Source organism: Orcinus orca, chromosome 7 (genome assembly GCF_937001465.1).
Source record: "Orcinus orca chromosome 7, mOrcOrc1.1, whole genome shotgun sequence".
NCBI classification, from domain to species: domain Eukaryota; kingdom Metazoa; phylum Chordata; class Mammalia; order Artiodactyla; family Delphinidae; genus Orcinus; species Orcinus orca.
In genome coordinates this window covers 9,247,595-9,272,981 of record NC_064565.1, presented here as the reverse complement: position 1 = coordinate 9,272,981, position 25,387 = coordinate 9,247,595, and positions in this window count along the sequence as shown.

Sequence of the window (25,387 nt, the reverse complement as noted above, 5' to 3'; positions counted from 1 at the left end):
TTAATGAAGAATCATTGCTAGTAGTTGTATTGAAATAACCCAGGATGAATTTGCAGACTTCCAATTTACACTTCCAGCTTCTTCTGAGATCTGTTAAGTATCACTTATGATGAACGGGTCCAGAGCTCTTCCATTGGTATCTGAAAGGTGACAGTCATAAGTCATCTGTAAACATCTTTCTTTCCAGGATAGAATGCCAGGTCATTGCTGTCATGAGAAAGCTCACTCAAAAACAAGCTGTTAGGGACAGCTAACTGCTCCTGGCCTCTGTGGTGGTAGGAATATTCAAGGCTACTGCTCCTGCTTGGCAGGCTTGCAAATCAGCCATGACTAGGCTGCAGCCCTGTGGCGCCATGAACACACGTGGGAGACTGAAGCTGAGGACTCCCGCTGTGGCACATGAGGAGAGGAGGTCGAAGGATCTGCTATACTATTTGTCATGAGGCCGTTTACTTATTTTCTTATTCCATAACACTTAAGGGAATTTTCTTTCAATAAGCTCTTTCAGTAGCAATGAACTCAAAGAAACCCACATCCATATTTAATGAAAGTTAAGTACTGTTTGCTAGTATTTTGTTGCGGATTTTTACATCCATGTTCATCAGTGATATTGGCCTGTAGTTTTCTTTCTTTGTGACATCTTTGTCTGGTTTTGGTCCAGGGAGATGGTGGCCTCGGAGAATGAGTTAGGGAGTGTTCCTCCCTCTGTCATATTATGGAAGAGTTTGAGAAGGATAGGTGTTAGCTCTTCTCTAAATGTTTGATAGAGTTCACCTGTGAAGCCATCTGGTCCTGGGCTTTTGTTTGTTTGAAGATTTTTAATCACACTTTCAATTTCAGTGCTTGTGATTGGTCTGTTAATATTTTCTATTTCTTCCTGATTCACTCTCAGAGGTTGTGCATTTCTAAGCATTTGTCCATTTCTTCCAGGTTATCTCTTTTATTGGCATATAGTTGATTGTAGTAATCTCTCATGATCCTTTCTATTTCTGCCATGTCAGCTGTTACTTCTCCTTTTTCATTTCTAACTATTGATTTGAGTCTTCTCCCATTTTTTCTTAATGAGTTTGGCTAATGGTTTATCAATTTTGTTTATCTTCTCAAAGAACCAGCTTTTACTTTTATTGATCTTTGCTATTGTTTCCTTCATTTCTTTTTCATTTATTTCTGATCTGATCTTTATGATTTCTTTCCTTCTGCTAACTTTGGGGTTTTGTTGCAAAAATACTCAACAAAACACTAGCAAACAGAATCCAACAGAACATTAAAAGGATAATACTCCATGATCAAGTGGAGTTTACCCCAGGAATGCAAGGATTCTTCAGTATATGCAAATCAATCAATGTGATACACCATATTAACAAATTGAAGGAGAAAAACAATATGATCATCTCAAAAGATGCAGAGAAAGCTTTCAACAAAATTCAACACCCATTTATCATAAAAACCCTCCAGAAAATAGGCATAGAGGGAACTTACTTCAACATAATAAAGGCCATAGAAGACAAACCCACAGCCAACATTGTCCTCAGTGGTGAAAAACTGAAAGCATTTCCACTAAGATCAGGAACAAAACAAGGCTGCCCACTTTCACCACTATTATTCAACATAGTTTTGGAAGTTTTGGCCACAGCAATCAGAGAAGAAAAAGAAATAAAAGGAATCCAAATCAAAAAAGAAGAAGGAAAGCTGTCAGTGTTTGCAGATGACATGATACTATACATAGAGAATAGTAAATATGCTACCAGAAAACTACTACAGCTAATCAATGAATTTGGTAAAGTTGCAGAATACAAAATTAATGCACAGAAATCTCTTGCATTCTTATACACTAATGATGAAAAATCTGAAAGTGAAATTAAGAAAACACTCCCATTTACCATTGAAACAAAAAGAATAAAATATCTAGGAATAAACCTACCTAAGGAGACAAAAGACCTGTGTGCAGAAAATTATAAGACACGGATGAAAAGGGCTTCCCTGGTGGCGCAGTGGTTGAGAGTCCGCCTACCGATGCAGGGGACACGGGTCTGTGCCCCGGTCCGGGAAGATCCCACATGCCGTGGAGCGGCTGGGACTGTGAGCCATGGCCACTAAGCCTGCACATTCAGAGCCTGTGCTCTTCAATGGGAGAGACCACAACAGTGAGAGCCCTGCATACCACAAAAAAAAAAAAAAGACACTGATGAAAGAAATTAAAGATGATACCAACTGATGGAGAGATATACCATGTTCTTGGATTGGAAGAATTAACATTGTGAAAATGACTATACTATACTACCCAAAGCAATCTACAGATACAGTGCAATCCCTATCAAACTACCACTGTCATTTTTCACAGAACTGAAACAAAAAACTTCACAATTTGTATAGAAACATCAAAGACCCCGAATAGCCAAAGCAATCTTGAAAAAGAAAAAGGAGCTGGAAGAATCAGGCTCCCTGACTTCAGACTATACTACAAAGCTACAGTAATCAAGACAGTATGGTACTGGCACAAAAACAGAAATATAGGTAAAGGGAGCAGGATAGAAAGCCCAGAGATAAACCCACACATATATGGTCACCTTATCTTTGATAAAGGAGGCAAGAATAGGCAATGGAGAAAAGACAGCCTCTCCAATAAGTGGGGCTGGGAAAACTGGACAGCTACAGGTAAAAGAATGAAATTAGAACACTCCCTAATACCATGCACAAAAATAAACTCAAAATGGATTAAAGACCTAAATGTAAGGCCAGACACTATCAAACTCTTAGAGGAAAACATAGTCAGAACACTCTATGACATAAATCACAGCAAGATCCTTTTTGACCCACCTGCTAAAGAAATGGAAATAATAACAAAAATAAACAAATGGGACCTAATGAAACTTCAAAGCTTTTGCACAGCAAATGAAACCATAAACAAGATGAAAAGACAACCCTCAGAACGGGAGAAAATATTTGCAAATGAAGCAACTGACAAAGATTAATCTCCAAAATGTATAAGCAGCTCATGCAGCTCAATATCAAACAAACAAACAACCCAATCCAAAAATGGGCAGCAGACCTAAATAGACATTTCTCCAAAGAAGATATACAGATTGGCAACAAACACATGAAAGGAGCTCAACATCATTAATCATTAGAGAAATGCAAATTAGAACTACAATGAGATATCATCTCACACTGGTCAGAATGGCCATCATCAAAAAATCAACAAACAATAAATGCTGGAGAGGGTATGGAGAAAAGGGAACCCTCTTACACTGTTGGTGGGAATGTAAATTGATACAGCCACTATGGAGAACAGTATGGAGGTTCCTTAAAAAACTAAAAATAGAACTACCATACGACCCAGCAATCCCACTACTGGGCATATACCCTGGGAAAACCATAATTTCAAAAGAGTCTTGTACAAAAATGTTCATTGCAGCTCTATTTAAAATATAGACATGGAAGCAACCTAAGTGTCCATCAACAGATGAATGGATAAAGAAGATGTGGCACATATATACAATGGGATATTACTCAGCCATAAAAGGAAATGAAATTGAGTTATTTGTAGTGAGGTGAATGGACCTAGAGTCTGTCATACAGTGTGAAGTAAGTCAGAAAGAGAAAAACAAATACTGTAGGCTAACACATATATATATATATGGAATTTAAAAAAAAATTAAAATGGTCATGAAGAACCTAGGTGTAAGACGGGAATAAAGATGCAGAGCTACTAGAGAATGGACTTGAGGGTACGGGGAGGGGGAAAGGTAAGCTAGGACAAAGTGAGAGAGTGGCATGGACATATATACACTACCAAATGTAAAATACATAGCTAGTGGGAAGAAGCTGCATAGCACAGGGAGATCAGCTTGGTGCTTTGTGACCACCTAGAGGGGTGAGATAGGGAGGGTGGGAGGGAGGGAGATGCAAGAGGGAAAAGATATGGGGACATATGTTTATGTATAATTGATTCACTTTGTTACAAAGCAGAAACTAACACACCATAGTAAAGCAATTATACTGCAATAAAGATGTTAAAAAAAATTAAGTACTGAATTTCTACTTCTCAAGGAAGTCATTCATGGATATGCACAAAATATCAACATTTACCATGAGAACCCTGGAAACCCAAACCCCCAAACTTAAAGAAAGAGATCAGCTTTTAATCCAAAATTTCAAAGGTTTGTGTGTGCGTGTTTTAAGACTGTGCCCTGTGATGATTATTAAATCCCCATAACTGCAGAATGTACCCCTCTGTCTGTGAAGCATGACTTTTTTTTAAACATAGTTATCACTGTATTTTTGTAGAGCTGGTTTACTTTTTTTTTTAATTTAATTTAATTTTTTATTGAAGTAGAGTTGATTTACAACATCGTATTAGTTTCAGGTGTACGGCACAGCAATTCAGAACATGTATATTCTTCTTCAGATTCTCTTCCTTTATAGGTTATTACAAGGTATTGAGTATAGTTCCCTGTGCTCTACAGTGGGTCCTTGTTGGTTATCTATTTTATATATAGTAGTGTGTACATGTTAATCCCAAACTCCTAATTAGCATGACTTTTTATTTACATCCACAGGTTGTGTTCTAGGATGTATTTCCTTCGTTTTGATTCATGTTTGTCGTGTAGTTACAAAATGTAAAATGATAGTTGACTTCATCAGCAGAAGAACATCACACACAGTGAAATCATGCCAAGTTTACACCACTGTCCTCAGATGCTTCAAGTAGAAATTAGTTCATTCCATTAACGGTTTGATTTTCTCATCAATCAATGGACTCAACATCAAACTTTTGTAAGTTCATTCCATTAAAGGTGAAACATTTGACATTATGACTGCTATTATAAATCAGTTTAAAGGTTCAAAGCTGAAGATAAAATTATTGTTTTGCAATGACTATGTGAATAAAAATTTTAGTAGCACACAACATGTGGTAAAAATATATTCTTAACTAAATTTAAAAAACATCTGTAGCAGAATGTATTTGGAATAAATTGTAGTGTGCATATAATTGATAATTGCATTCCAGCAAGCTGCACTATTTTAGTTGAATAGAAAGCACAGTTTTCACATTTAAAATACTTCTATATATACAAAGGGAAACAGACTTCAAAATGTTTATAACAAAATCGACGTGGAAAACAAAACTTCACCGTGCTTTCTCTCTTTGCAGTCTGTTATCAAGCTGGTATTAGAAATAGTTGGGACCTCAAAGAACTACTTTGTGAACCAACCTAAATGGCTGACAGTGATACTAAACCTTTTGCAAATGAGTCCATGAAATTCTAGTTGCATTTAGATCAAAAGTGTTCAAAGAAATACACCAAAAAAAACTGCTTTAAGGGTTTTATCAAAATGTAATTATTGAAAACAAACAGGAAACCACTGAAATTTTTTCCCCTCAAATGAGCTGAACAAAATAAGCAATTAAAGCTCAAGCTATGTATGAGGTTTATCTAAAATATTATAATTGTGCTTCGTAAAATTTCAACTGATTGGGAGAATGTTTTGATAGAGCTATATTTTTTAATGGAAAAATTTATATTCTAAATTGTAATAAAATAAAATTAAGAAACTGCATGATTTTGCAGCATTTAAATTTAGCAAAGCCTTCAAAGGAATCATAGAGATAGCATATTAATGTTTTGTAATGTAAAATGTTTTCCAAAGAAAGTGCTCTGTGGGGAAGCCATAAGATAATTTCTATTGAGATATTTGGGCTGACATATTTTTCCATAAAATACAATTTTGAAAAAAAATTGCATGCAATTTTGTGGAAAAAAAATATGACCACACTGAAAAAAGTATATTCTTCAGAAAAATACCAGGAACTTTGTATTAGAAAAAAAAAATGGCTAAAAACCAGACAAACAATGGTCAAATTTGATTTGTCAAATTTAGGATAAAGTCAAGCAATAATTAATGGCAACTGATGTTTCATCAAAAAAGTATTTTTAAAGAATGTATTTTGCTACTTTATTTTGAAATTATGTTTAGATGAGATGTCCATGTCTACACAGCTATTATGAAGTGCAACAACTACTCCATACTGTTAGTTTATGACATTGTTTGTAGGATAAGCTTAATTGTACTTACTGTTAGGTGATCTGAGGCATCCATTTTCCACACCCCTGTAAACCTATTGTGCATCTCTAAATGGCCGCAATGCTCCCCCAATCATAATGGCTTAGTTGGTGACTCAGTGCCTAGAAGGAACAGCACCACACTACTTCTTATTTGCTTGCTACCTACTGAGCATGTACTGTGTGCCAGGAACCACATAAATAACCTGACAAATGCTAGATCCCAGTTCTGACGAATGCTAGATCCCAGTTATCATCGTCCCCAATTTAGAAACAAGGGAAATGAGACTCAGAAGGCTTAAATTCCTATGCCAGGACTGCATGAGCAGGAGATGGGCTCCATCTATCAAGACCTATGAGGTCCCCATGATATTGTACTGTCCCCAAAAATGACAGACAACATAAACCCTTTAAAGCCCACTTAAATTTACAGTGTCTCTTACCATTCTCTTATTTCTTTTTCATGTTTTTTAATCTTAACTCCTTAGTCGTAGATTATTTTTCCCAAAATGGAAAATATTTTTGCTTTTCTGATCATACATACATAGTCCTCCTTGAGAGTGGGGGTTATACCTTCTTCAGTACATTTGTGAACAAGAGAGATCAGAGCCCACTGTACATTATAAACGTTGGCCAACACATTGCTAAGTGAAATTTTGTTGCACTGACCACCACCAACACAGAGTATTGGTGATGATGATCAAGGGATAGAAAGGAGGAGAGAAACAACCATAAACTTAATTTCTCAAGTCTTCATTGATGAACGGAGCTTGTTATCTGCCCATGTGGTCAGCCTCCCTCAGAGGCTGGAAACTTGCATTCTGGCAACTGAGAATCTCCAGTTGACACCTGGAACCACTAGAAAGATTCTGGGATTCTTTAAGCATTCATGGTTCCACCAGCAAAGAGTAAGGAATGAAGAGCAAAATAACCTAACTTGACCAACGTGATTCCTTTAATTAAGACATGTGTTACAGTCTGCCATTTTAATCTGTAATTCTTACCCTCTGTGGGAATTCTAATTGCAGGTAACTTTAATTAAGAAAAGTAATTGATAGATATCAAATATGAACATTTATGAGGAGGTATTATTACGTTCCTTAGAAATACATAAACTAGGTAAGTAATGTTTTATGAATTTTGATTTCCCAGAGATCACACAAACTATATTTGCAAAAGGTTAAACGAAGTGGAGGGCAAGAGGAAACTCATGCATGCCCCCACGTGTGATCTCCCAGGCTACATCATCATTCTCTCTACTCTTTAATTAGCACTGTGCCCCTGAGCAGGTACTAAGCTCAGCGTTTTACACATTGGTTATGTATTATTTTCCTCTTCTTATAAGTATGGAAACTCAGGCTGAGAGAGGTTATTAAATAACTTTGGCAAGGTCACCCAATACTTTCTGTTTCTATGATTCTGACTATTCTAGGTACCTCACATAAGTGGAATAATACAGTATTTGTCTTTTTGTGACTGGCTTATTCTCTTAGCATAATGTATGCAAGGTTCATCCCCATTGTAGCATGTGTCAGAATTTCCTTCTTTTTTAAGACTGAATAACATTCCATTGTATGTACATGCTGCATTTTATTTATCCATTCAGCCATCAATGGACTCTTGGGTTGCTTCCACATTTTGGCTATGTGAATAATGCTGCTATGAATATTGGGGTAAAATGCCTCTTTGAGACTCTGCTTTCAATCCTTTTCAATCCTTTTACCCAGAATGGAATTGCTGGATTTTATGTTAATTTTTTTTGAGGGAACAGCATAGTGGCTGTACCATTTTATGCTCCCTTCAACAGTGCTCAAACGATCCAGTTTCTATACATCCTTGCCAACACTTGTTATTTTCTGGTTTTTTGATAGCAGCTATCCCAATGGGAGTGAGATGACATTTTATTTTGGTTTTGATTTGTATGTTTAATGATATTGAGCATCTTTTCATGTGCTTGTTGGCCATTTGCACATCCTCTTTAGAGAAATGTCTATTCAAGTCCTCTACCACCACATACAAAAGTCAGCTCAAAACGGTTTTAAGACTTGAAACCATAAAACTCCTAGAAGAAAACATAGGGGGAAAACTTATGGACATTGGTCTTGGCAATGATTTTTTTTTTTAATTTGAGACAAAATGTACAGGCAACAGAAGCAAAAATAAGTAAGTGAGACTACATCAAACTAAAAAGTTTTTGCATAGCAGAAGAAAAATTCAGAAAAATGAAAAGGCAACCTATGCAATGGCAGAAAATATTTGCAAACCAAATATGTGATAAGGGATTAATATCCAAGTTATATAAGGAACTCATACAACTCAATAGCAAATAATAATAACCCAATTTAAAAATGGGTGAAGGACCTGAATAAATATTTTTGCAAAGAAGACATACAAATGTCTTCTTTGGCCATACAGATGGCCAACAGGCACATGAAAAGATGCTCAACATCTCAGAGTTTTAAGGCCTTATGTTTAATGATCAGGGATATGCAAATCAAAACCATAATGAGATATCACCTCACACCTCTTAGAATGGCTGTTATCAAAACGCCAAAAGATAAGTATTGGTGAGGGTGTGGAGACAAGGGAATCCTGTTAATGGGAATGTAAATTGGTACAGCCATTATGGAAAACAGTATGAGGTTTCTCAAAATGTTTTAAATAAAACTCTTACGTGGGCTTCCCTGGTGGCGCAGTGGTTGAGAGTCCTCCTGCCAATGCAAGGAATGTGGGTTCATATCCTGGTCCAGGAAGATCCCACATGCCGTGGAGCAGCTGGGCCCGTGAGCCATGGCTGCTGAGCCTGTGCATCCGGAGCCTGTGCTCCACAACGGGAGAGGCCACAACAGTGAGAGGTCCGCATACCGCAAAAAAATAAAAAAAAAAACTCTTACATGATCCAGCAATTCCATTTCTGGGTATATATCCAAAGGAAATGAAATCAAGATCTCAAAGAAATATTTGCACTCCATGTTTATTGCAGCATTATTCACAATAGCCAAGATATGGAAACACCTAAGTGTCAGTTGATGGATGTATGGATAAAGAAGATGTGGTATATGTAAATAATGGAATATTATTTAGCAAAAAAAAAAAAAAAAGGAAACCCTGCCATTTGCTACAGCATATAAACCTAGAGGACATTATGTTAAGTGAAATAAGCCAGGCACAGAACAACAAATATCCCATGATCTCAATTTTATGTGGAATCTTAAAAAAAAAAGCCAAGCCAAACTCATAATAACAGAGAGTAGGATGGAAGTTGCCAAAGGCTGGGGGTGGGGAAATAGGGAGATCAAAGGATACAAACTTTCAGTGATAAGATGTGTAAATTCTGGAGACCTAACATATAGCCTGGTGATTATAGTTAATAATAGTGTATTGTATACTTGAAATTTTCCAAGAAAGTAGATCTCAAGTGTTCTTACCACACATGTGTGCACACACACACATAAATGGTAACTATGTGAGATGATGAATGTATTAATCAGCTTTATTGTGGTAATCATTTCACAATGTATACATATATCAACACACCACATTATACATCTCAAATATATACAATTTTTATTTGTCAATCATAACTCAGTAAAACTAGGGGGAGGAGTCTTTTGCCCATTTTTATTTGGGTTGTTCTATTGTACTGTTATTGAGTTTTAGGAGATTTTTTATATTCTGAATATTAACCCTTTATCATGATATGCAAATATTTTCTCTCATTCTGTAGGTTGCTTTTTCACTATGTTACTTATATCCTTTAATGCACAGAAGTTTTTAATTTTGGTAGAGTCCAATTTATCCATTTTTACTTTTGTTATCTATGCTTTGGTGTCCTATCCAAGAAATCAATGCCAAATCCAATATCATGAAGATTTTATCCAATGTTTTTTTCTCAGAGTTTTATAGTTTTAGGCCTTATTCTTAAGTCTTTGATCCACTTGAGTTAATTTTTGCATACTGTGTGAAATAAGAGTCCAGCTTCACTCTTTTTCATGTGGATATCCATTTTTTCCAGCACTATTTGTTGAAAAGACTATCATATACCCATTGAATAGTTTTAGAACCCTTATCAAAAATCATTTAACCATATATGTAGAAGTGCATTTCTGGGCTCTGTATTCTATTCCATCAGTTTACGTGTCTTTCTTTAGACAGGTACCACACATTTTGATTACTGTAGTTTTGTAGTAAGTTTTGAAATCAGGAAGAATGAGTCCAACTTGGTTTTTCTCTTTCAAGATTATTTTGGATATTCAGGATTCCTTGAGATTCCATATTAATTTTACTATACAAATTTTTCTACTTCTGCAAAAAACATCATTATGATTTTGATAGGAAATGCATTGAGTCTATAGGTCACTTTGCATAATATTGACATCTTAACAATATTAATTCTTCCAATCCATGAGCACAAGATGTCTTTCCATATATTTGTGTCTTTAATTTCTTTCAGCAACATTTTATATTTTTCAGTATAATAGTCTTTCACCTCATGTGTTAAGTTTATTCATGAATATTTTGCTCCTTGGATGCTATTGAAAACGGGGTTGTATTTTAATATCCATTTAGGATTGTTCATTGTTAGCAAGAAGAAATGCAACTGATTTGTATATGTTGATTTTACATCCTACAACTTTGCTGAACTTGTTTATTAGTTCTAACATTTTTTTTTGGTTGAATCTTCTGGGTTTTCTTCATATAAGATCGTGCAAATAGAGATAATTTTACTGTTCCTTTCCACTTTGGTTGCCTTTTATTTCTTTTTCTTGTCTAATCACTCTAGCTAAGACTTCCAGTACTATATTGAATAGTAGTGATAAGACTGGGTATCCTCGTCTTGTTCCTCATCTTAGAGGAAAAGCTTTCAGTTTTTCACCACTGAATGTAATGTTAGCTGTGGGCTTTTAATATACAACCTTTATTATGTTGAGACAGTTTCATTCTATTCACATAGATCTTTTAACTGCAGCCCACAAAGTCGATTTAAGAGTGACCTCAATACTCCACTCAATGAATATTGATATAGTACCCTCCATGGCCCTGGCACTATGCAACTCCATGTGAGGTGATTCACAGAAGTACAAGGGCATAGTCTTGGCCTTGAAGAAAGTTATCTTTGTTAGAGAAATAAAACAACAGAGAAAATTTATAACACTTTATAAAAATACAAAATAAAGAGAGTAAACGTGGCAGTTGTTCTGAAGGGAAATTGACGCAGGCTCAGGTGAGAAAGATGCCATCCATCCTGGAAGAGAAGAGCCCTGAGCTGAACTTTAAGGATGAACACACCTTAGACCGGCAGATGGTGGAGAGCACCCTCCACAAACACTGCTGGGGGCCACTCCCTTACCCCCTTCAGGACTCTGCCCTCCTGCCACATATCAGACAGCCTTTATGGATGACCTTATAGAAAAGCCAGTCTCCACCCCATTGCTCTCCAACCCCATCTAGTTTTATAGCATGAACCACCATCTGAAATCTTTCTCTGTATTTATCTATGTATCTGTTTGCCTGTTTATTGTCCCATGGTAGAATGTGAACTCCATTAGAGCAGTATTTTTGTCTGCCTTGTTCACTGCTAAATGCCCAGCTTCTTGAACAGATTCTGGAACATGGTAGGTGCTCAGTAAATGTCTGTTGAATGAACAAATGAATGAGTGCATAAATGAATGAATGAAAATATAAGGTCCCAGAGCCAGAGTGTGGTAGGAGATAGCTGGGCCCCTGGACCAGACAGCTGGGGTTTCTCAAGTGGAGTAAAATTGAAGCTTTGTTCTCACCCAGACACTCCAAGGACAAAGCTAGTGGCAGAAGCTGAGCTCTGCTGAAGTAAAGAGATGACCACATCTCAGGTCAAGAAAAACTTCCCTGTCTGTACATGCGCAGGAAGGCTCCTTGGGGGTCAAAAAGGGAGGGGCCGCCACCCCATAATAAGTGTGGACATGCACCCACAGGCCTCTGGGGTGGGATCCAGCTTAGCAAAACTTGCACATGCATGTTGGGGAGGGTCCTGGAACAGGGCAGGTGTGGAAAAACAAACCAGATGATTGGCCAAAGGTAAACAAAGACACAGAAGAACTGTCCTGTATAAGTGATTTAAATCACCTGCTCCTCATTCAGGACCACCCCCCCCCCCACCGCACTCCTCTCCAGGTGTGTACTTCTGCCCTGCTTCTGACTTAATAAATTGTGTCTCTGTGTGCTCTCTTATCAGTTGTGCTGTGTCTCTAATAATAAAGTTTGTACCTGTTTTTTACAGTTTTTGCCTCCTTGAAACATTCTTGCTTTCAATAGAGGTTAGAGCCAGGGAAACTTTGCTTCTTGCTTCTTGCTTCTAGCTTCTAGCCTCTGGTGGTCTAGCAGCTATGATTCCTGGTTTTCATCCAGGCTACTCAGGTTCAATTCCTGGGCAGGGAACTAAGATCTCTCTTCAGGACCACTCGCTGCTGTCTCTCCGAGATCAAGAGCAGATACATATGCTAAGGACAAGGTCAGAGAGGTGATGGGTTGGACCAGATTTCCAATGGCCAGCACTGTCAGACAAAGAAATAAGGTCTTGATACACCGATTTAGGTCAAGCAGTGACATGAGAGAAAAATATGACGCTTTGGTGACATTTATGCAAAAGAAACCAACGAAATAAACATATGACTATTTCCTGTGGAAATTCACCAGTGGCTTTAACAGATATTGTCTCTGGATATGAAGATTAAGGGTGATTTTTTAAAATCTGTTTCTCCTTATTTTCTATATTTGGGTGGTTTATATAATAAATGTATATCGCCTTTATAAAAAAAAAAAAAAAACAGGGCTTCCCTGGTGACGCAGTGGTTGAGAGTCCGCCTGCCGATGCAGGGGACACGCGTTCGTGCCCCGGTCTGGGAAGATCCCACATGCCGCGGAGCGGCTGGGCCCGTGCGCCATGGCCGCTGAGCCTGCGCGTCCGGAGCCTTTGCTCCGCAACGGGAGAGGCCACAACAGTGAGAGGCCTGCATACCGCAAACAAACAAACAAAAATTTTTTAATTAAAAAAGACCAGTAAAGTGAATATAATAGCAGCATGCAGGAGAGATAGAAGGGCAGAAACTAAAGATGGAAAACCCATCTGTCAGAATGTTAAAGAATAAATTCAACCTATGTGAAAATGGCTAAATCTGCTGTCCTCAAAAAAGGTAAACAAACAATATTCAACAGGATTAAAAAAAATTTTAAGATATAATCTTTCAATTAATTAGTATTGTAAAGCCAATCATAAGGTATTGATTGCCAAGCTACTAAAAAGAGCAGTTCAATTATCCCAGAGTCTGGTTCGCTCTTGGGATCCTGTCCTGAGAAATGGAGGGCTGACTGACCTGTCAAACCACAGGTTCTCACTGAGGATTTTAACACTGTACACAGTGCTAAAATCTGTCTTGAAGGCCTATTTGAAATCAAAACAAGCATCTTTAAGATCCTAAGAGGTGCTCGTGGGGAAATGGGTTTGAGTGACAAAGTTGGCTCTGGCACATGGTTTCTGCAGGAGTCCTTTTACTACAAAAATATACATTTGCACTTAATGGAGATGAGCATACAGCCCCTTGGAACCACCTGAGAGCACAATCTCAGGCAGGGACAACCTCAAGGAGGAGGTGATGTGGAGCTAGGTCCTCTAGGACAGCCACCCTGGCTGCTAGATGTTTGGAACATCACTCTTGGGGGTAATCCAGGAATAAGGAGGTGAACCAATGAGGCCCTAGACTATTATACAGGCTAGAGGAGAGGGGCACAGAGTGATTACGGCTGGAAGATGCCCCACACAGTGGAGAGGTTTTTAATGGACAACTCATATGGAGCTTGCTTCCCTCCTGCCAAAAGCAAGTCACTAAATATTTCTTATACTACTTCAATATAGAAGACATGGACATAAAGAAAAACAGGTAAAAGGAGGCTGTAGTAGAAGTTTTACAGAGCAAGCTTTGAAAGGACATAACCCCCTGTATGTTTCAGCATTTTCACTAATCTTCACATGAGAATAAGCTACCACTCTAGACTTGGAATTACAGCTGGTGGTGACTCAGTACTCATTGCATGAGCCAGAAGCAACTGTAAATAGAGAGGGGGCACCGTAAGAGTAGAGCATGCTGGGGAGGTGACCCTGCTGTCACAGACGTCTATGGAGAGGCACAGGGGACAAGCAAGAACATGACTGGTGCAGCACTTCTACAACGGAAGGGGTGGGAGTTACATCAGAACAATACTGAGGATGTGTATATTGTATGTGATGTGTGTGTATGCATGTTATCTATGATATGTGTGTATGTAGATACACATTCATGCATGTGTTCTATATTCTATGTGTGTATGTAAATATACACATATGTGTATACATTGTGTTGTATATGATTTACATATGTATCAACTTGCATATATCTATATCTATAGATAGATATACTGTATACAGTTTACTACAGAATCAGCTTACATATACATACATGTACATGTGTAAGTATTTACATGTGAGTGTGTGTGTATATAAAATTGATTCTGTGGTAAACTGTATAGAGTTCTCCTTTGTGGGCTGGCTTCAGTTGTTCTCATGTAACTTCTTTGCCTCTGCCTGAAGCTCTGGGTTGAAGTACCTCTTGCATCTGGGACACGTGCGGGTGCCTGGGCTCACCCCTTCTTTGAGTACAACAGCACAGAGGCAATTTCCATAGAAGGGGGCTATTGTGCAATAGGAGCCCCAATTGTGCCTCTTCCACACCCACAGGCCCCTGCCACGTACAAACCTTCAGCAGTTACTCTCCTCTGAGCCATGTAATGGTCACAGCTACGTGGCTTGGGAGTGAGAGATCTGGCTGCAGACTGACACTCCTACTTCTGCCAGAGGGCACTGAAGGATAGGGCACGTGCCTTGTACATTTCTTATAGCATGGTCACCTACAGTGAGCATGGTCTATGTGTAATAGGGAAGAACAAATCTCACTCCATATTACACCTGTTTCTTTTACTCTAACTTTTGTATTCTATTGTTTTTGCTAAAAGTTAAGAATATTGCCTAGAGCCTGAAGTATACAGGATAGCTCATTCTCAAGGCTCTGACCTTTAAAGGTATAACACTTTTCCATTCATATAGAGACAAAAAGTTTCAGAACACAGAACAGCATTTGTCTTTTGGAGGTTTACAGGAGCATCATGACCTGACCTACGTGGACCCTAACCCTAACAGGATTTTGGCACCAAGAAGCCTGAATTCTAACTCGGGTAAGATGGTTCTTTGGGGCACTTGTCCACCATCTTCATCGGTCTGCTGGCTTTCCAAAAAAAGTTGTTAGTCCTTTGCCCCAACAACTTGTCTCTCGATTTATTGGCCTGTCATAGGGCAAGCAGTATGAGATTGGACTCGCAATACATGGACTAAGATAACCCCCAGTCTGACTCCCGGCCCTGCCATGTGCTCTTTGCAAGACTTTGAGCCATGCCTTCATTTTTGCCTTAATGAATTCCACTGCTGGTCTGTGGAAGGAGCCCAACCAAATTCGCTGCCCTTCCTTTGGACACCCCTGCAGCCCTTCTGCAGCCAGGTCCGTGAGAGGCCCTGGGGAGTTCCTTGCTGGTTGAGAGCTAAATTGAAACCAATGCATCCTCAGCTGGCTACAGCCTCTGCTCGGGGCCCAACTCCTACCCTTGGCCTCATGAGAACTAGAGTTGTGGAGAGAAGCATAAGTCATGGGTGAGAGCAGAAGACACCGCGAGGGCCTCATGCCCATGCCACCTCCATGTCTCACCATCCTCTTCCCTTTCCAAGGGCGCAGGGCCACCGTACTTTGCTCATGGATGCAGCAGACCCGCCCCTCGTGGCCACGGCATAAACCTTCAACTCTCTCGAGCAGTTCTCATGAATCCTCACACAGGATCCTTAGAAGACCACAAGCTCAGCAAGGGAGGCTGGGGCAGGGAGGCACGATTGACGGGTGCAGGGAGGCCACAGAGGTGCTCGGTAATTATGAGTGGAAATAAAGGAAGGAGTAGATTAATGAATGAGTGAGTGAGTGAATGAACTAATGGATGAGCCCAGGAGGTTTACTCCACTTACAAAAATAATTCACGCTGCCACACAATAGATGCCCATGTACTCAGTTTTCAAAATTTCAGTAAGCCAGTTATTTTAGAACAATAAAATAAAAGACAGAGGAAATAAGTCTTCTCAGAGGAAAAACAATGGTTTGAGGAAAGTGTATGTTCAAGGGGAGTAAAGCCCACTGGGAAAGCCAGAACAGACCCTGCATTTCTTGGAGAAATTCTTCTTTTTAAATCACTTGCCCCCATGCTAACAAGGTCTTACTTCCACCGGCACAGACAGTTACCATTTATTATTTGCTCTTGGCCTGTGGGGGTGGATATCTTAGAGCATTTTTCACACCAAGGAAGGTTGTGTTTTATTATCATTATTATTATTAAACTAAATCAGGGTAATGAATCCAATGCAAGAAGCATTCATTCATTGCAGGCCTCACCAGCTGAGACCAGCATCACACCTTTCGTAGCAGAGGACAGCAGAGTTGGGTGGACACTAGCCACAGGGAGTCTCAACATAGATGGCTTATTTTGTAACCATTTTCATTTTATTTATTCAGTGCTTGTTTGTTTATTTCACAGGCATCTGCTGCCCAAGGCCAGAGGTAATGGGGCAGGTCCGTTTCTCCTTAAAGGCACCCAAACAACTTCAAAGTGAGGAAGGAAAGCGAAAAGAACCCAAGCCCACTTGGAAGTGAGGGCCTTTGACCAGTGAGGGGAGGACTGGCTTTTCATGCAGTGACGGAGGAGGGTGACCACTGGAAAGCCCATCTCCCGGTGGAAAGTCTGTTTCCATTTTTTTCACGTGGCTGGAGGTTCCACCATTAGCCTAGTGCCTTTGGGTCACTGCCTTGAAAACTGTGAGTTATCAGAATGTCACCCAGCCCTCCACAGGGCCAGAGTCTCCTTGGAGGGTCCTGGCGGGGTCACCAGAGCTGGAAGCCACTGCCCTCAGGTACCCCACTGGAACACGCTGATCTCTACAGCTCAGGGTAAGACAGGCCACCCTGGACTAGCCCAACAGGAAGGTGCCTTGGGGGTGTGCCAGCTCTTCACCCCCTTCCGGCAAAGCCAGACAGGCCTGAGTCCCAGGGCAGGCGTTCCTCAAGGACACCGCATGATCTTGACCCATCACAATGTCCCTGGGTCTTTTGGTTTCCCTGTCATGTAATGAGGGGAGTGAGCCAAATGATGACTCTCTGAGGGCCTTTTAAGCTCTGGCATAAACATGATGATTTTATGTTTTGCAGTTCCTCCCAACAGCTGTTTTTGCTTTTTCTAAAAGAAAATCAATGTGCTTATGCGTTTTTCCATCTACTGTCCTCCTTTCCACCACAAGCCCATCTTGTGAATTATGCAAACTGCATTTGCCACCCAAGATGAAGCTAATTAAAAATGTTAAAGGACACATTAGAGCTTCCCTGGTGGCGCAGTGGTTGAGAATCTGCCTGCTAATGCAGGGGACACGGGTTCGAGCCCTGGTCTGGGAAGATCCCACATGCCGCGGAGCAACTAGGCCCATGAGCCACAACTACTGAGCCTGCGCGTCTGGAGCCTGTGCTCCGCAACAAGAGAGGCCGCGATAGTGAGAGGCCCGCGCACCGCGATGAAGAGTGGCCCCCGCTTGCCACAACTAGAGAAAGCCCTCGCACAGAAATGAAGACCTAACACAGCAATAAATAAATAAGTAAATAAATAAATAAAAAGCCAAGCATTTGAAGCCCTTAAAAAAAATGCTAAAGGACACATTAAATGGAGTGTCTGCCACCATTTTATCTTGGTCAACACTAGTGAGTGACTGTCAGTCCTCACCACAGAGCTCCCTGCCCCATCTCAGACACACATCATCACCACCGTGATCAAAGGCATGGGGACAAATCATGCTCCAAAGTACACGATGAGCACTGAAATAGCTGAGTGGTAGGATCGTTCTGAGTCTTGCGTAGATGTTGCCTCCCCCTTTTCCACCCCTTACCCCCAGAAACACACAAATTTGCGTTAGCATACCTTTAAATTTCTAGTACCCACTTCAGCTGCTAATAAATGCAATGAAAAGTGTCCCCAGGGAGTTCTCTCAAAAACCCTTTTTATTGGACGCCTATTTTATGGAAAAGATGGTTTGAGTTATAGCAAGAAAAATCTAAGCTACAGAAAGGAAGCAGCAATTCAACAATATTAGTTCTTAGGAATTTAATAAAAATGACATCCCAAAAAAGGTGCGAAAAAACACAGTTGACTCTCAGCAGTGTTTGACTTTTCTTGAAACATCCTCTTCCTTGGCTTCTGTGTCAACATTTCCCACAAGCTGTCTTCCCACATCTCCTATCTCCCAAGATGCTTCTCAGCCTCCTTTGTACTCACTCCCTAGGCCCTGATTACAAATGTCTGAGCTGATCGATGTGCCACTCAGCCCCCCATTTCACCTCCTGGATGGCTTGCCCTGGACAACCCTAGCCACAGGTGCCACCGGCATGCCAGCAACTCATCCTTTTATATGTCCGGACCTGATCTCATCTGTGGCCTCCAGACCAGCTCACCTGCTATCCTGCCCTACCTCAACCCCTCCTCTTGGGTATTGCAAAACTATAGCAAACTCAGTATGTCCAGCTGAGTTCACCTTTTAACCCACACCAGCTAGGTCCTTCTCCATGCCCTCATCTCAGTGGAACCTCCATCAGCTGGATCACGTGAGCCAGAACCTGAGGTCCAGTATTAAATCGTCCCTCTCCTTCCTCATCCCACAGCCAGTCCATCATCAAATCACTAGATATTGGCTTCTAAACCTATATATATAATAATTTTGTTCCATATATGTAGTGAACACACATCATTTTCGAGAAAACTTGTAACCACAAAATTTGGTCATGTATAAGGCCAAATGAAAATGTCAAGTAATTCCCTAAAGCAGAAATTATAGGAACCACAATCATTATCCACAGTGCAGTAAAAGTTAATATGGACCACAAAAGGATAGCCCCCTCAAAATTGATTAACTCTAAAAATAAAAAGAAAATATTTTTCAATAACTCAGACTAAAAGGAAATCAAAACTGAAATCTAAAACTATTTAGAGGACTAATTATGGTAGGACTCTCACCTCTTAGGCTGACTTCCACCAGTGTCCCTCAGTGGCCATGGCAGTCCTGTGCTATGCTGATGTCCACCTGCCTTTCCCTACAGGCTCACAGGAGGCTGGGCTTCCTCATCCTCTCGTGCCTGCCATGGCCCTGTGGTCAGATCTGGACAGCAAGTCCTGAGTGACATGCATCACTTTGGGGCAGGGACATTTAACTGCTGCCATACAACCCCCCAGGGTTTCTTCTTCCCTCTGAGCTGACAGCTGTCCTGTCCACCTAGCTCCCCATGACTGCAATGAGCAGGATTCCTCTGCCTACCCACAACTGCATTAGAATTTTAACAACAAAATAGCCTTCATTTTCTTGAGCCCAGAGATTTGCGGGTTGTTATTACTATAGCACAACCCAACCTATGGGGATCAATGAGTGGCTCTTCCTTGTGCATTCATAAATAAATGTGTATGCATTTATTCAGCAAGTTGTATTAGGTTCCTATGCTGGATCAAAGTGTAACTGACAGCAAGACAAATAAAGTTCTTGCCCTCATGGTGTTCACATCCTAGTAAAAGGACAGGCTCTAAGCAACTGAATAATAAACAGGACAATTACATACTGTGTTATGATGGAGATACATGTCATGTGATGGAGCGTGAAAATGAGGGGGACCTACTCCAGGATAAGGGGTCCAGAGACGTCTCAGTGTGCAGCATCTTGAGGATGTGACAGCTGTACTGCAGGTGGAGGGAACTCCAAGGGCAATGCCTCAGGGTGTTTGGAAAGCTGAGAGGACAAGGCAGGGAGAAGGGGGACGAGGCTGAGAGAGGAGGGTCAGAGATACTAGAGAGAAAGTAGACTGGAGAGTGTCATAGGAGCCAAGAGGGACTGTTCCCACATCGATGTTGTGAGAGGTCAGTACAGACAAAAGGGGCAGCTGGGTTGGAATCCATGGACCCACGAGTAAGCGGGAGGGGGAAGGAGAGGCGGCGAGTGTGAGCAATTCTTTTGAAAGGGTTTCTTCTGAGGAGAAAATAAGATAAATGCAGAAGTTTCTGGAAGGAATGGTTTGTTTTCTCACAGAGATTCCAGAGCATGCTTGTTTGCTGATAGGAATGATCGGTGGAGAGGGAGAGACTGGGGGATCAGAGTGGGGGACCGTTAAAGGGCGAGCCTCCCGGGAAAGGAGAGAGACTGGGGTCTGCGGCCATGTTGGGGACCATGGCCGCTTACTGGGAGGAGGAAGAGGAACTTCCGCAGTTGAGACCAAGGGTAGGAGGCTGGGCTGCCGGTGGGGGACACTCTGTGGTCTCACCCGCTCCCTAATCTGTATCTCCCATGCTCCAGACCTGCACGTGCCATGCCTTCTTGGGGTCCTGCACCAAAACCAACTCATAATCTCTTTCCTCACACTGCTCTTTTTCCCAGGGCTTCCACAGTAGCAGGTATTTAACTGTTAGTGGCTGATTAATTCCATGCTACTTGATGAAAATAACACAATGTACCATCAACATAGACACTACCATTATCTGTTTAGATAATAATAAAAGTCATCTACCCTTATTTGATGGCTTATACACTATGACATAATCCTCTTATTTCCTTATGGGAACTCTGTGGGTAGGAAGGGCAGGTGATATGAATCCAACTATGTAGAGAAGGAAGCTGAGGCATGGAGAAGTTGGGACTCATTCAAGTGCAGAGTACTTTTCATCTTACATGCCCATTTTCTACCACTATTCAACATTTGACCTGTTGTTATGAAAAAGGGATTGGTGATGGATACATCTTTTAGTATTTTGGGAACTGAACTAAATTTTCCAGCTCCCTCCTGCACTGGCTCTATTTCTTTAGAGATGAATGGTTGAGAAGCAAGGACGAATGTGCTAACAGGTAACACTATTTCATATCAAGGAGTTATTAGCCCAGAGAAGATGAGGAATAAGGAATAGAAATATATCCTCTATACAGTGAGGTGCATAGCTTAGTGAAGTGGCTGACTGCATGGTAAAGGAGGAATCCTCTAGAAAACAAAGGTAATGTACAGCATGAATCCCCACAGCCAGGATGACTTTCCTTTCTTTATCCCTGTTGGCTTTTACTTTTTCATATATGGGAGGAGTGCCTTCATTATGTTCACGAGTAACATGATTCACATCTAATACCAGCTCTTCCTGACAGGAGGCTGCACTCTTGGCCAGAAGGACTCTGGGCTTGGGGACCTCACCCCCCCGAGCTCTGCTCCTGACCTCAGTCTCTCTGACCTTTTGATCAGCTCCCAACCAAGACCTGCACCTAGGTGGGCCGCAGCACTACCTGTGCCAAAGCACAGCCTCTGGCCACACCTGGTGTTCCGCCTGGTTCCCACAGCATCTGTCTTGCATTGTTCTATAAGCTGCTCTGCATCTGACTCTTCTCTCCTAGACGGAAGCTCTTTGACAATGGAGACTGTTTCTTCTATAGATGGAAGCTTAATAAATCCCTGCTCGATACACACTTGTGGGCACCCACAGGATGGGAAGATTCCTCACTTTACAGATGGGGAGTCTGAGGCCTGGACATGTTAAAATTTGGCCAAGTTCAGACATGAGGGATGACTTGAGTGTCCCTAAATCTGCCCTGACTCTCTGCCCAGGCCTCTGCTGCTCTTGGCCCTTGGGGTCCATATCACACCAGTTCTCCTCTCAATGCCCAGGACTAGCTGTCAAGACTTTCCTGTGGGCAGATGTTTCAGGGAGCATTTATCCAAAAGACAGGGAGAATTTATCCTGCCAGTTGGTTGGTTCTTCTTTCTACCATACAGAATTTCTGATTTTATTGGGTGGCTAAAATGTTGAATCTGCAGCCTTGGAAAATAAATTAAGCTATTAACAATGAATACCTCCGTATAAGCTAGTTTCACTTTTAGTAAAGAACAAATTTCCACATTGTTTTTCCTCGATGTCAGTGGGAATTGTAGAAAAAAGAAAATTAGTTGGTGTTCTAAAAATGTTAGGAAATGTTACATTTCCTAACATTTGCAGAACTCCTCCAAGCCTTTGACATGTTACTGTGTAGTGTGACTCTCCCAAACAGCCTCCTAAACATGTTCACTGCAAAGCGGCGTTCTCAAGGGGAGGACTAGCTCAGCGTACCTTTGCTCCACGGGAAACACAGAGAGGAGAGCCGAGGGCCAGACTGGCCAGGAGACTTGGGTTTGTGTTGCCTCCACACTCCGTAGCTGAGTAGCTCTACGTAAGCCCTGGATTGCTTTAAGCCTCAATGTGCTGATTCAGAAAATGTTCACAATCCTTACTAGCATCCATTGAGAAAGCATGCAGGCTCTTTATCGGATGAAGAATGCTACAAATACGAAGTATTACAATCTCAATTACCAGGTCTCTCAGTGTTAAATATTCATCCATTGCTCAAGATTTGGCTGAGCTCCCGCTGTGAAGATGCAGGGCTCTGGAGCTTCTGGAACTAACTGTTAAGAAAAAAACCTAGGGCTTCCGTGGTGGCGCAGTGGTTGGGAGTCCGCCTGCCGATGCAGGGGACACGGGTTCATGCCCCGGTCTGGGAAGATCCCACATGCCGCGGAGCGGCTGGGCCCGTGAGCCATGGCCGCTGGGCCTGCACGTCCGGAGCCTGTGCTCCGCAACGGGAGAGGCCACAGCAGTGAGAGGCCCGTGTACCGCAAAAAAAAAAAAAAAAAAAGAAAGAAAAAACCTAGATAACATATTATAAAGTACAATATCTATCAACAGTCAGGACTCCATATTTTCCTGGCTCAGGTCCAGTCCAAACTATGAGAATTCAGCCCCAGATAGTTCTGGGACATTCACAGTTGTCATGAACTGGGCCTCTAGGCCATTCTGGGGCTACCATTTCCCTCCCGCTCCTATGACTTGGGTGGCAATGTCTCCTGCCCTTGGCAATACTGAGGGTCCTGATGATTTTGCCATTGTTCCCACCAAAACCGCTGTTGCTGGTGGTGCTTAGAGCTATGTGCCCTGTCAGGGAGGATTGCCTCCCTGAAAGCCCCACCATCTCTCAGCCTGCTGGACCCAGAGGTATTGAAGCTGGCTGGCTTCCTTCTGCTCTCAGAAACTGTAGTGAGATGCCCAAATTCACACAGCATTTTCCTTCTAGGACACAAGCTTAGCTTCCAGGAGCTGTGCTGGGGTGTGAGCTTAATGACAGTGTTACCGACCCGGGTTTTTGGCCTCCTTAATTAATAAAAATTGATCAGAGGCCAGACAAGAAGTTCAGGCAAGGCTTTATTGTGGTCCCTGCTGCAGCCGGGGGAAGCAAGAACAAGTAACAGGTTCCCTTGCTCGCTCAAGCTGGTTCCTTGCACTGTATGGGGTGAAGGTAAGGGTGGGTCCAGGGGTTGGGCCAGAGGGGTGGCTTAGGTGCTTTGCCCACCCCTTTGATGGTATTTGTGTGCAGGGGGACATGCACAGTACCCTGCTTTTGCTCTCAACACTCTGCTTTTGCTCCTGGCTCCAGAAGTGGCAGTTGGGCTTTTTGGTCGTTTTGTTTCTTGTCCACAATTTGCCCCAACTGTTCATGTATGCAGTTATTTTTAGTCCCTTATAGTTTCTTTGTATTTTGTTGCTTGAGGAGACATTTATCCAGGTGTGAGCACTGCAGCAAAGGCTGGGGTCCCAGGTCCCAGGTCCCATCCTGTCTCACAACACAGCAGAGGAGTCTGCAAGTATCCGCTGCATTTGGCAACTAATTGGTGACTGGAGAACATGAAGTTCCGGTGTCCTGGGAATGTGGGAGAATCCAGATTCAGTGGATTGAACAAAAGAAAGAGGTGAAGAAGTGAACATAGGAGAATAGGCAAAATTTTCAGGAAATGTGACTGCTAAGGAGGGATTGGGGCAGTAGTTTGAGACATAAAGTGATAATGTTCTCAGGTCAAGACAGGAGCACATATGCACTGGGGGTGGGGGCGAGCCTGTTAAATAGCCAAAGAGGAAGCGGGTGGAAATGATAGAAAGGGGAACCGGAGACTCTTCTGGAGGCCTGGGGGCGGAGTGGGAAGAGGACAGTGAGTGGGGGGAGATTCGCGCCTTCGGATGGGGCACTGGAAATGGGACAGAGATTCTAACAGCTCTGAGGGAACCCTGAGTAGACACTGCATTTTTGTCAGCTATTACAGGATTATTATCCTACATTTTGCTTTCTTAACATCAGAAACTGCAGCTGTGAGAGAAGGAGGCCCAGATGACAAATAACTGCTGAAGTAATTTCTTGGGTCAAGTCATTATTACCCCACCAGAGGTGGAGAGAATTCAAAGGAGAAGGGTACCACCAACAGCAGTCAGAGCACAGATGCTGAGGTTAACCAGCCCGGAGAGGGCTGAGAGAGGGGGAGGGAGAGGCCTGTCAGGAAAGGTGATGGACAGAGTGGCTGAAAGGTCATTCCCAACAGTGGACCAGGTGAGCACAGAGCCAACCTCCTCTGTCTAGGTCAACTCAGAGGCTGGCAATGACAGAGCAACCGGCTCCTGTTTGGCCAAGAGTCAAGGTCAAATTGACTTTGATAACTGGGCAGATATAATGATAATAAAAATAGGATACTTTGTTTGGATAACAAAAAAGCTGAGGTCAAGAGCCGCTGAGTTAAGCTGAAATCATTCAACAATGGACATGCAAACAACACAACCTAATCACTAAGGACCTAGCCTGAAGATATTCCTAAGAGCCATGGGGAGGTAGGGGGGAGGAGGCGGGCAAGGGGTGAGAAGTCACTGCACAGCTCAGAGATCATCTGAGCCAGGGTGGAAGGTGGGGAGGTTGTGCATGACTGCACAAGAGAAACGGGGGACATTAACCTCTGCACCCTCTCACCCCTCTGCCCACACTGCTCCATGTTCTCATAAGGGCCCGTGTTGCTCGGGCCTGCCCTGGTACCCCTCCCCAGAGGAATGCTTCTCAGTGCTGTCCCAGTTACCAATGACAGACATGAAGGCTACAGCACCTCCATTCTAAAACCCATATATGAACAAATCTCTGTTTTAAAAAATTGCTTTTTGTGAAGAACCTTTGGCAGCCACTCACAGGGTTCTACAGAGACAGACACCAGCATGCTGATGGATGTCCCCTTATAACAGGTGGCTTTTTTAAAATGCTGGAGACTTTTGTATTTGTTAGCAGATAGTTTTAGGCAATCAATGGGGGGGAGGGGTGCACGTGGGTGTTT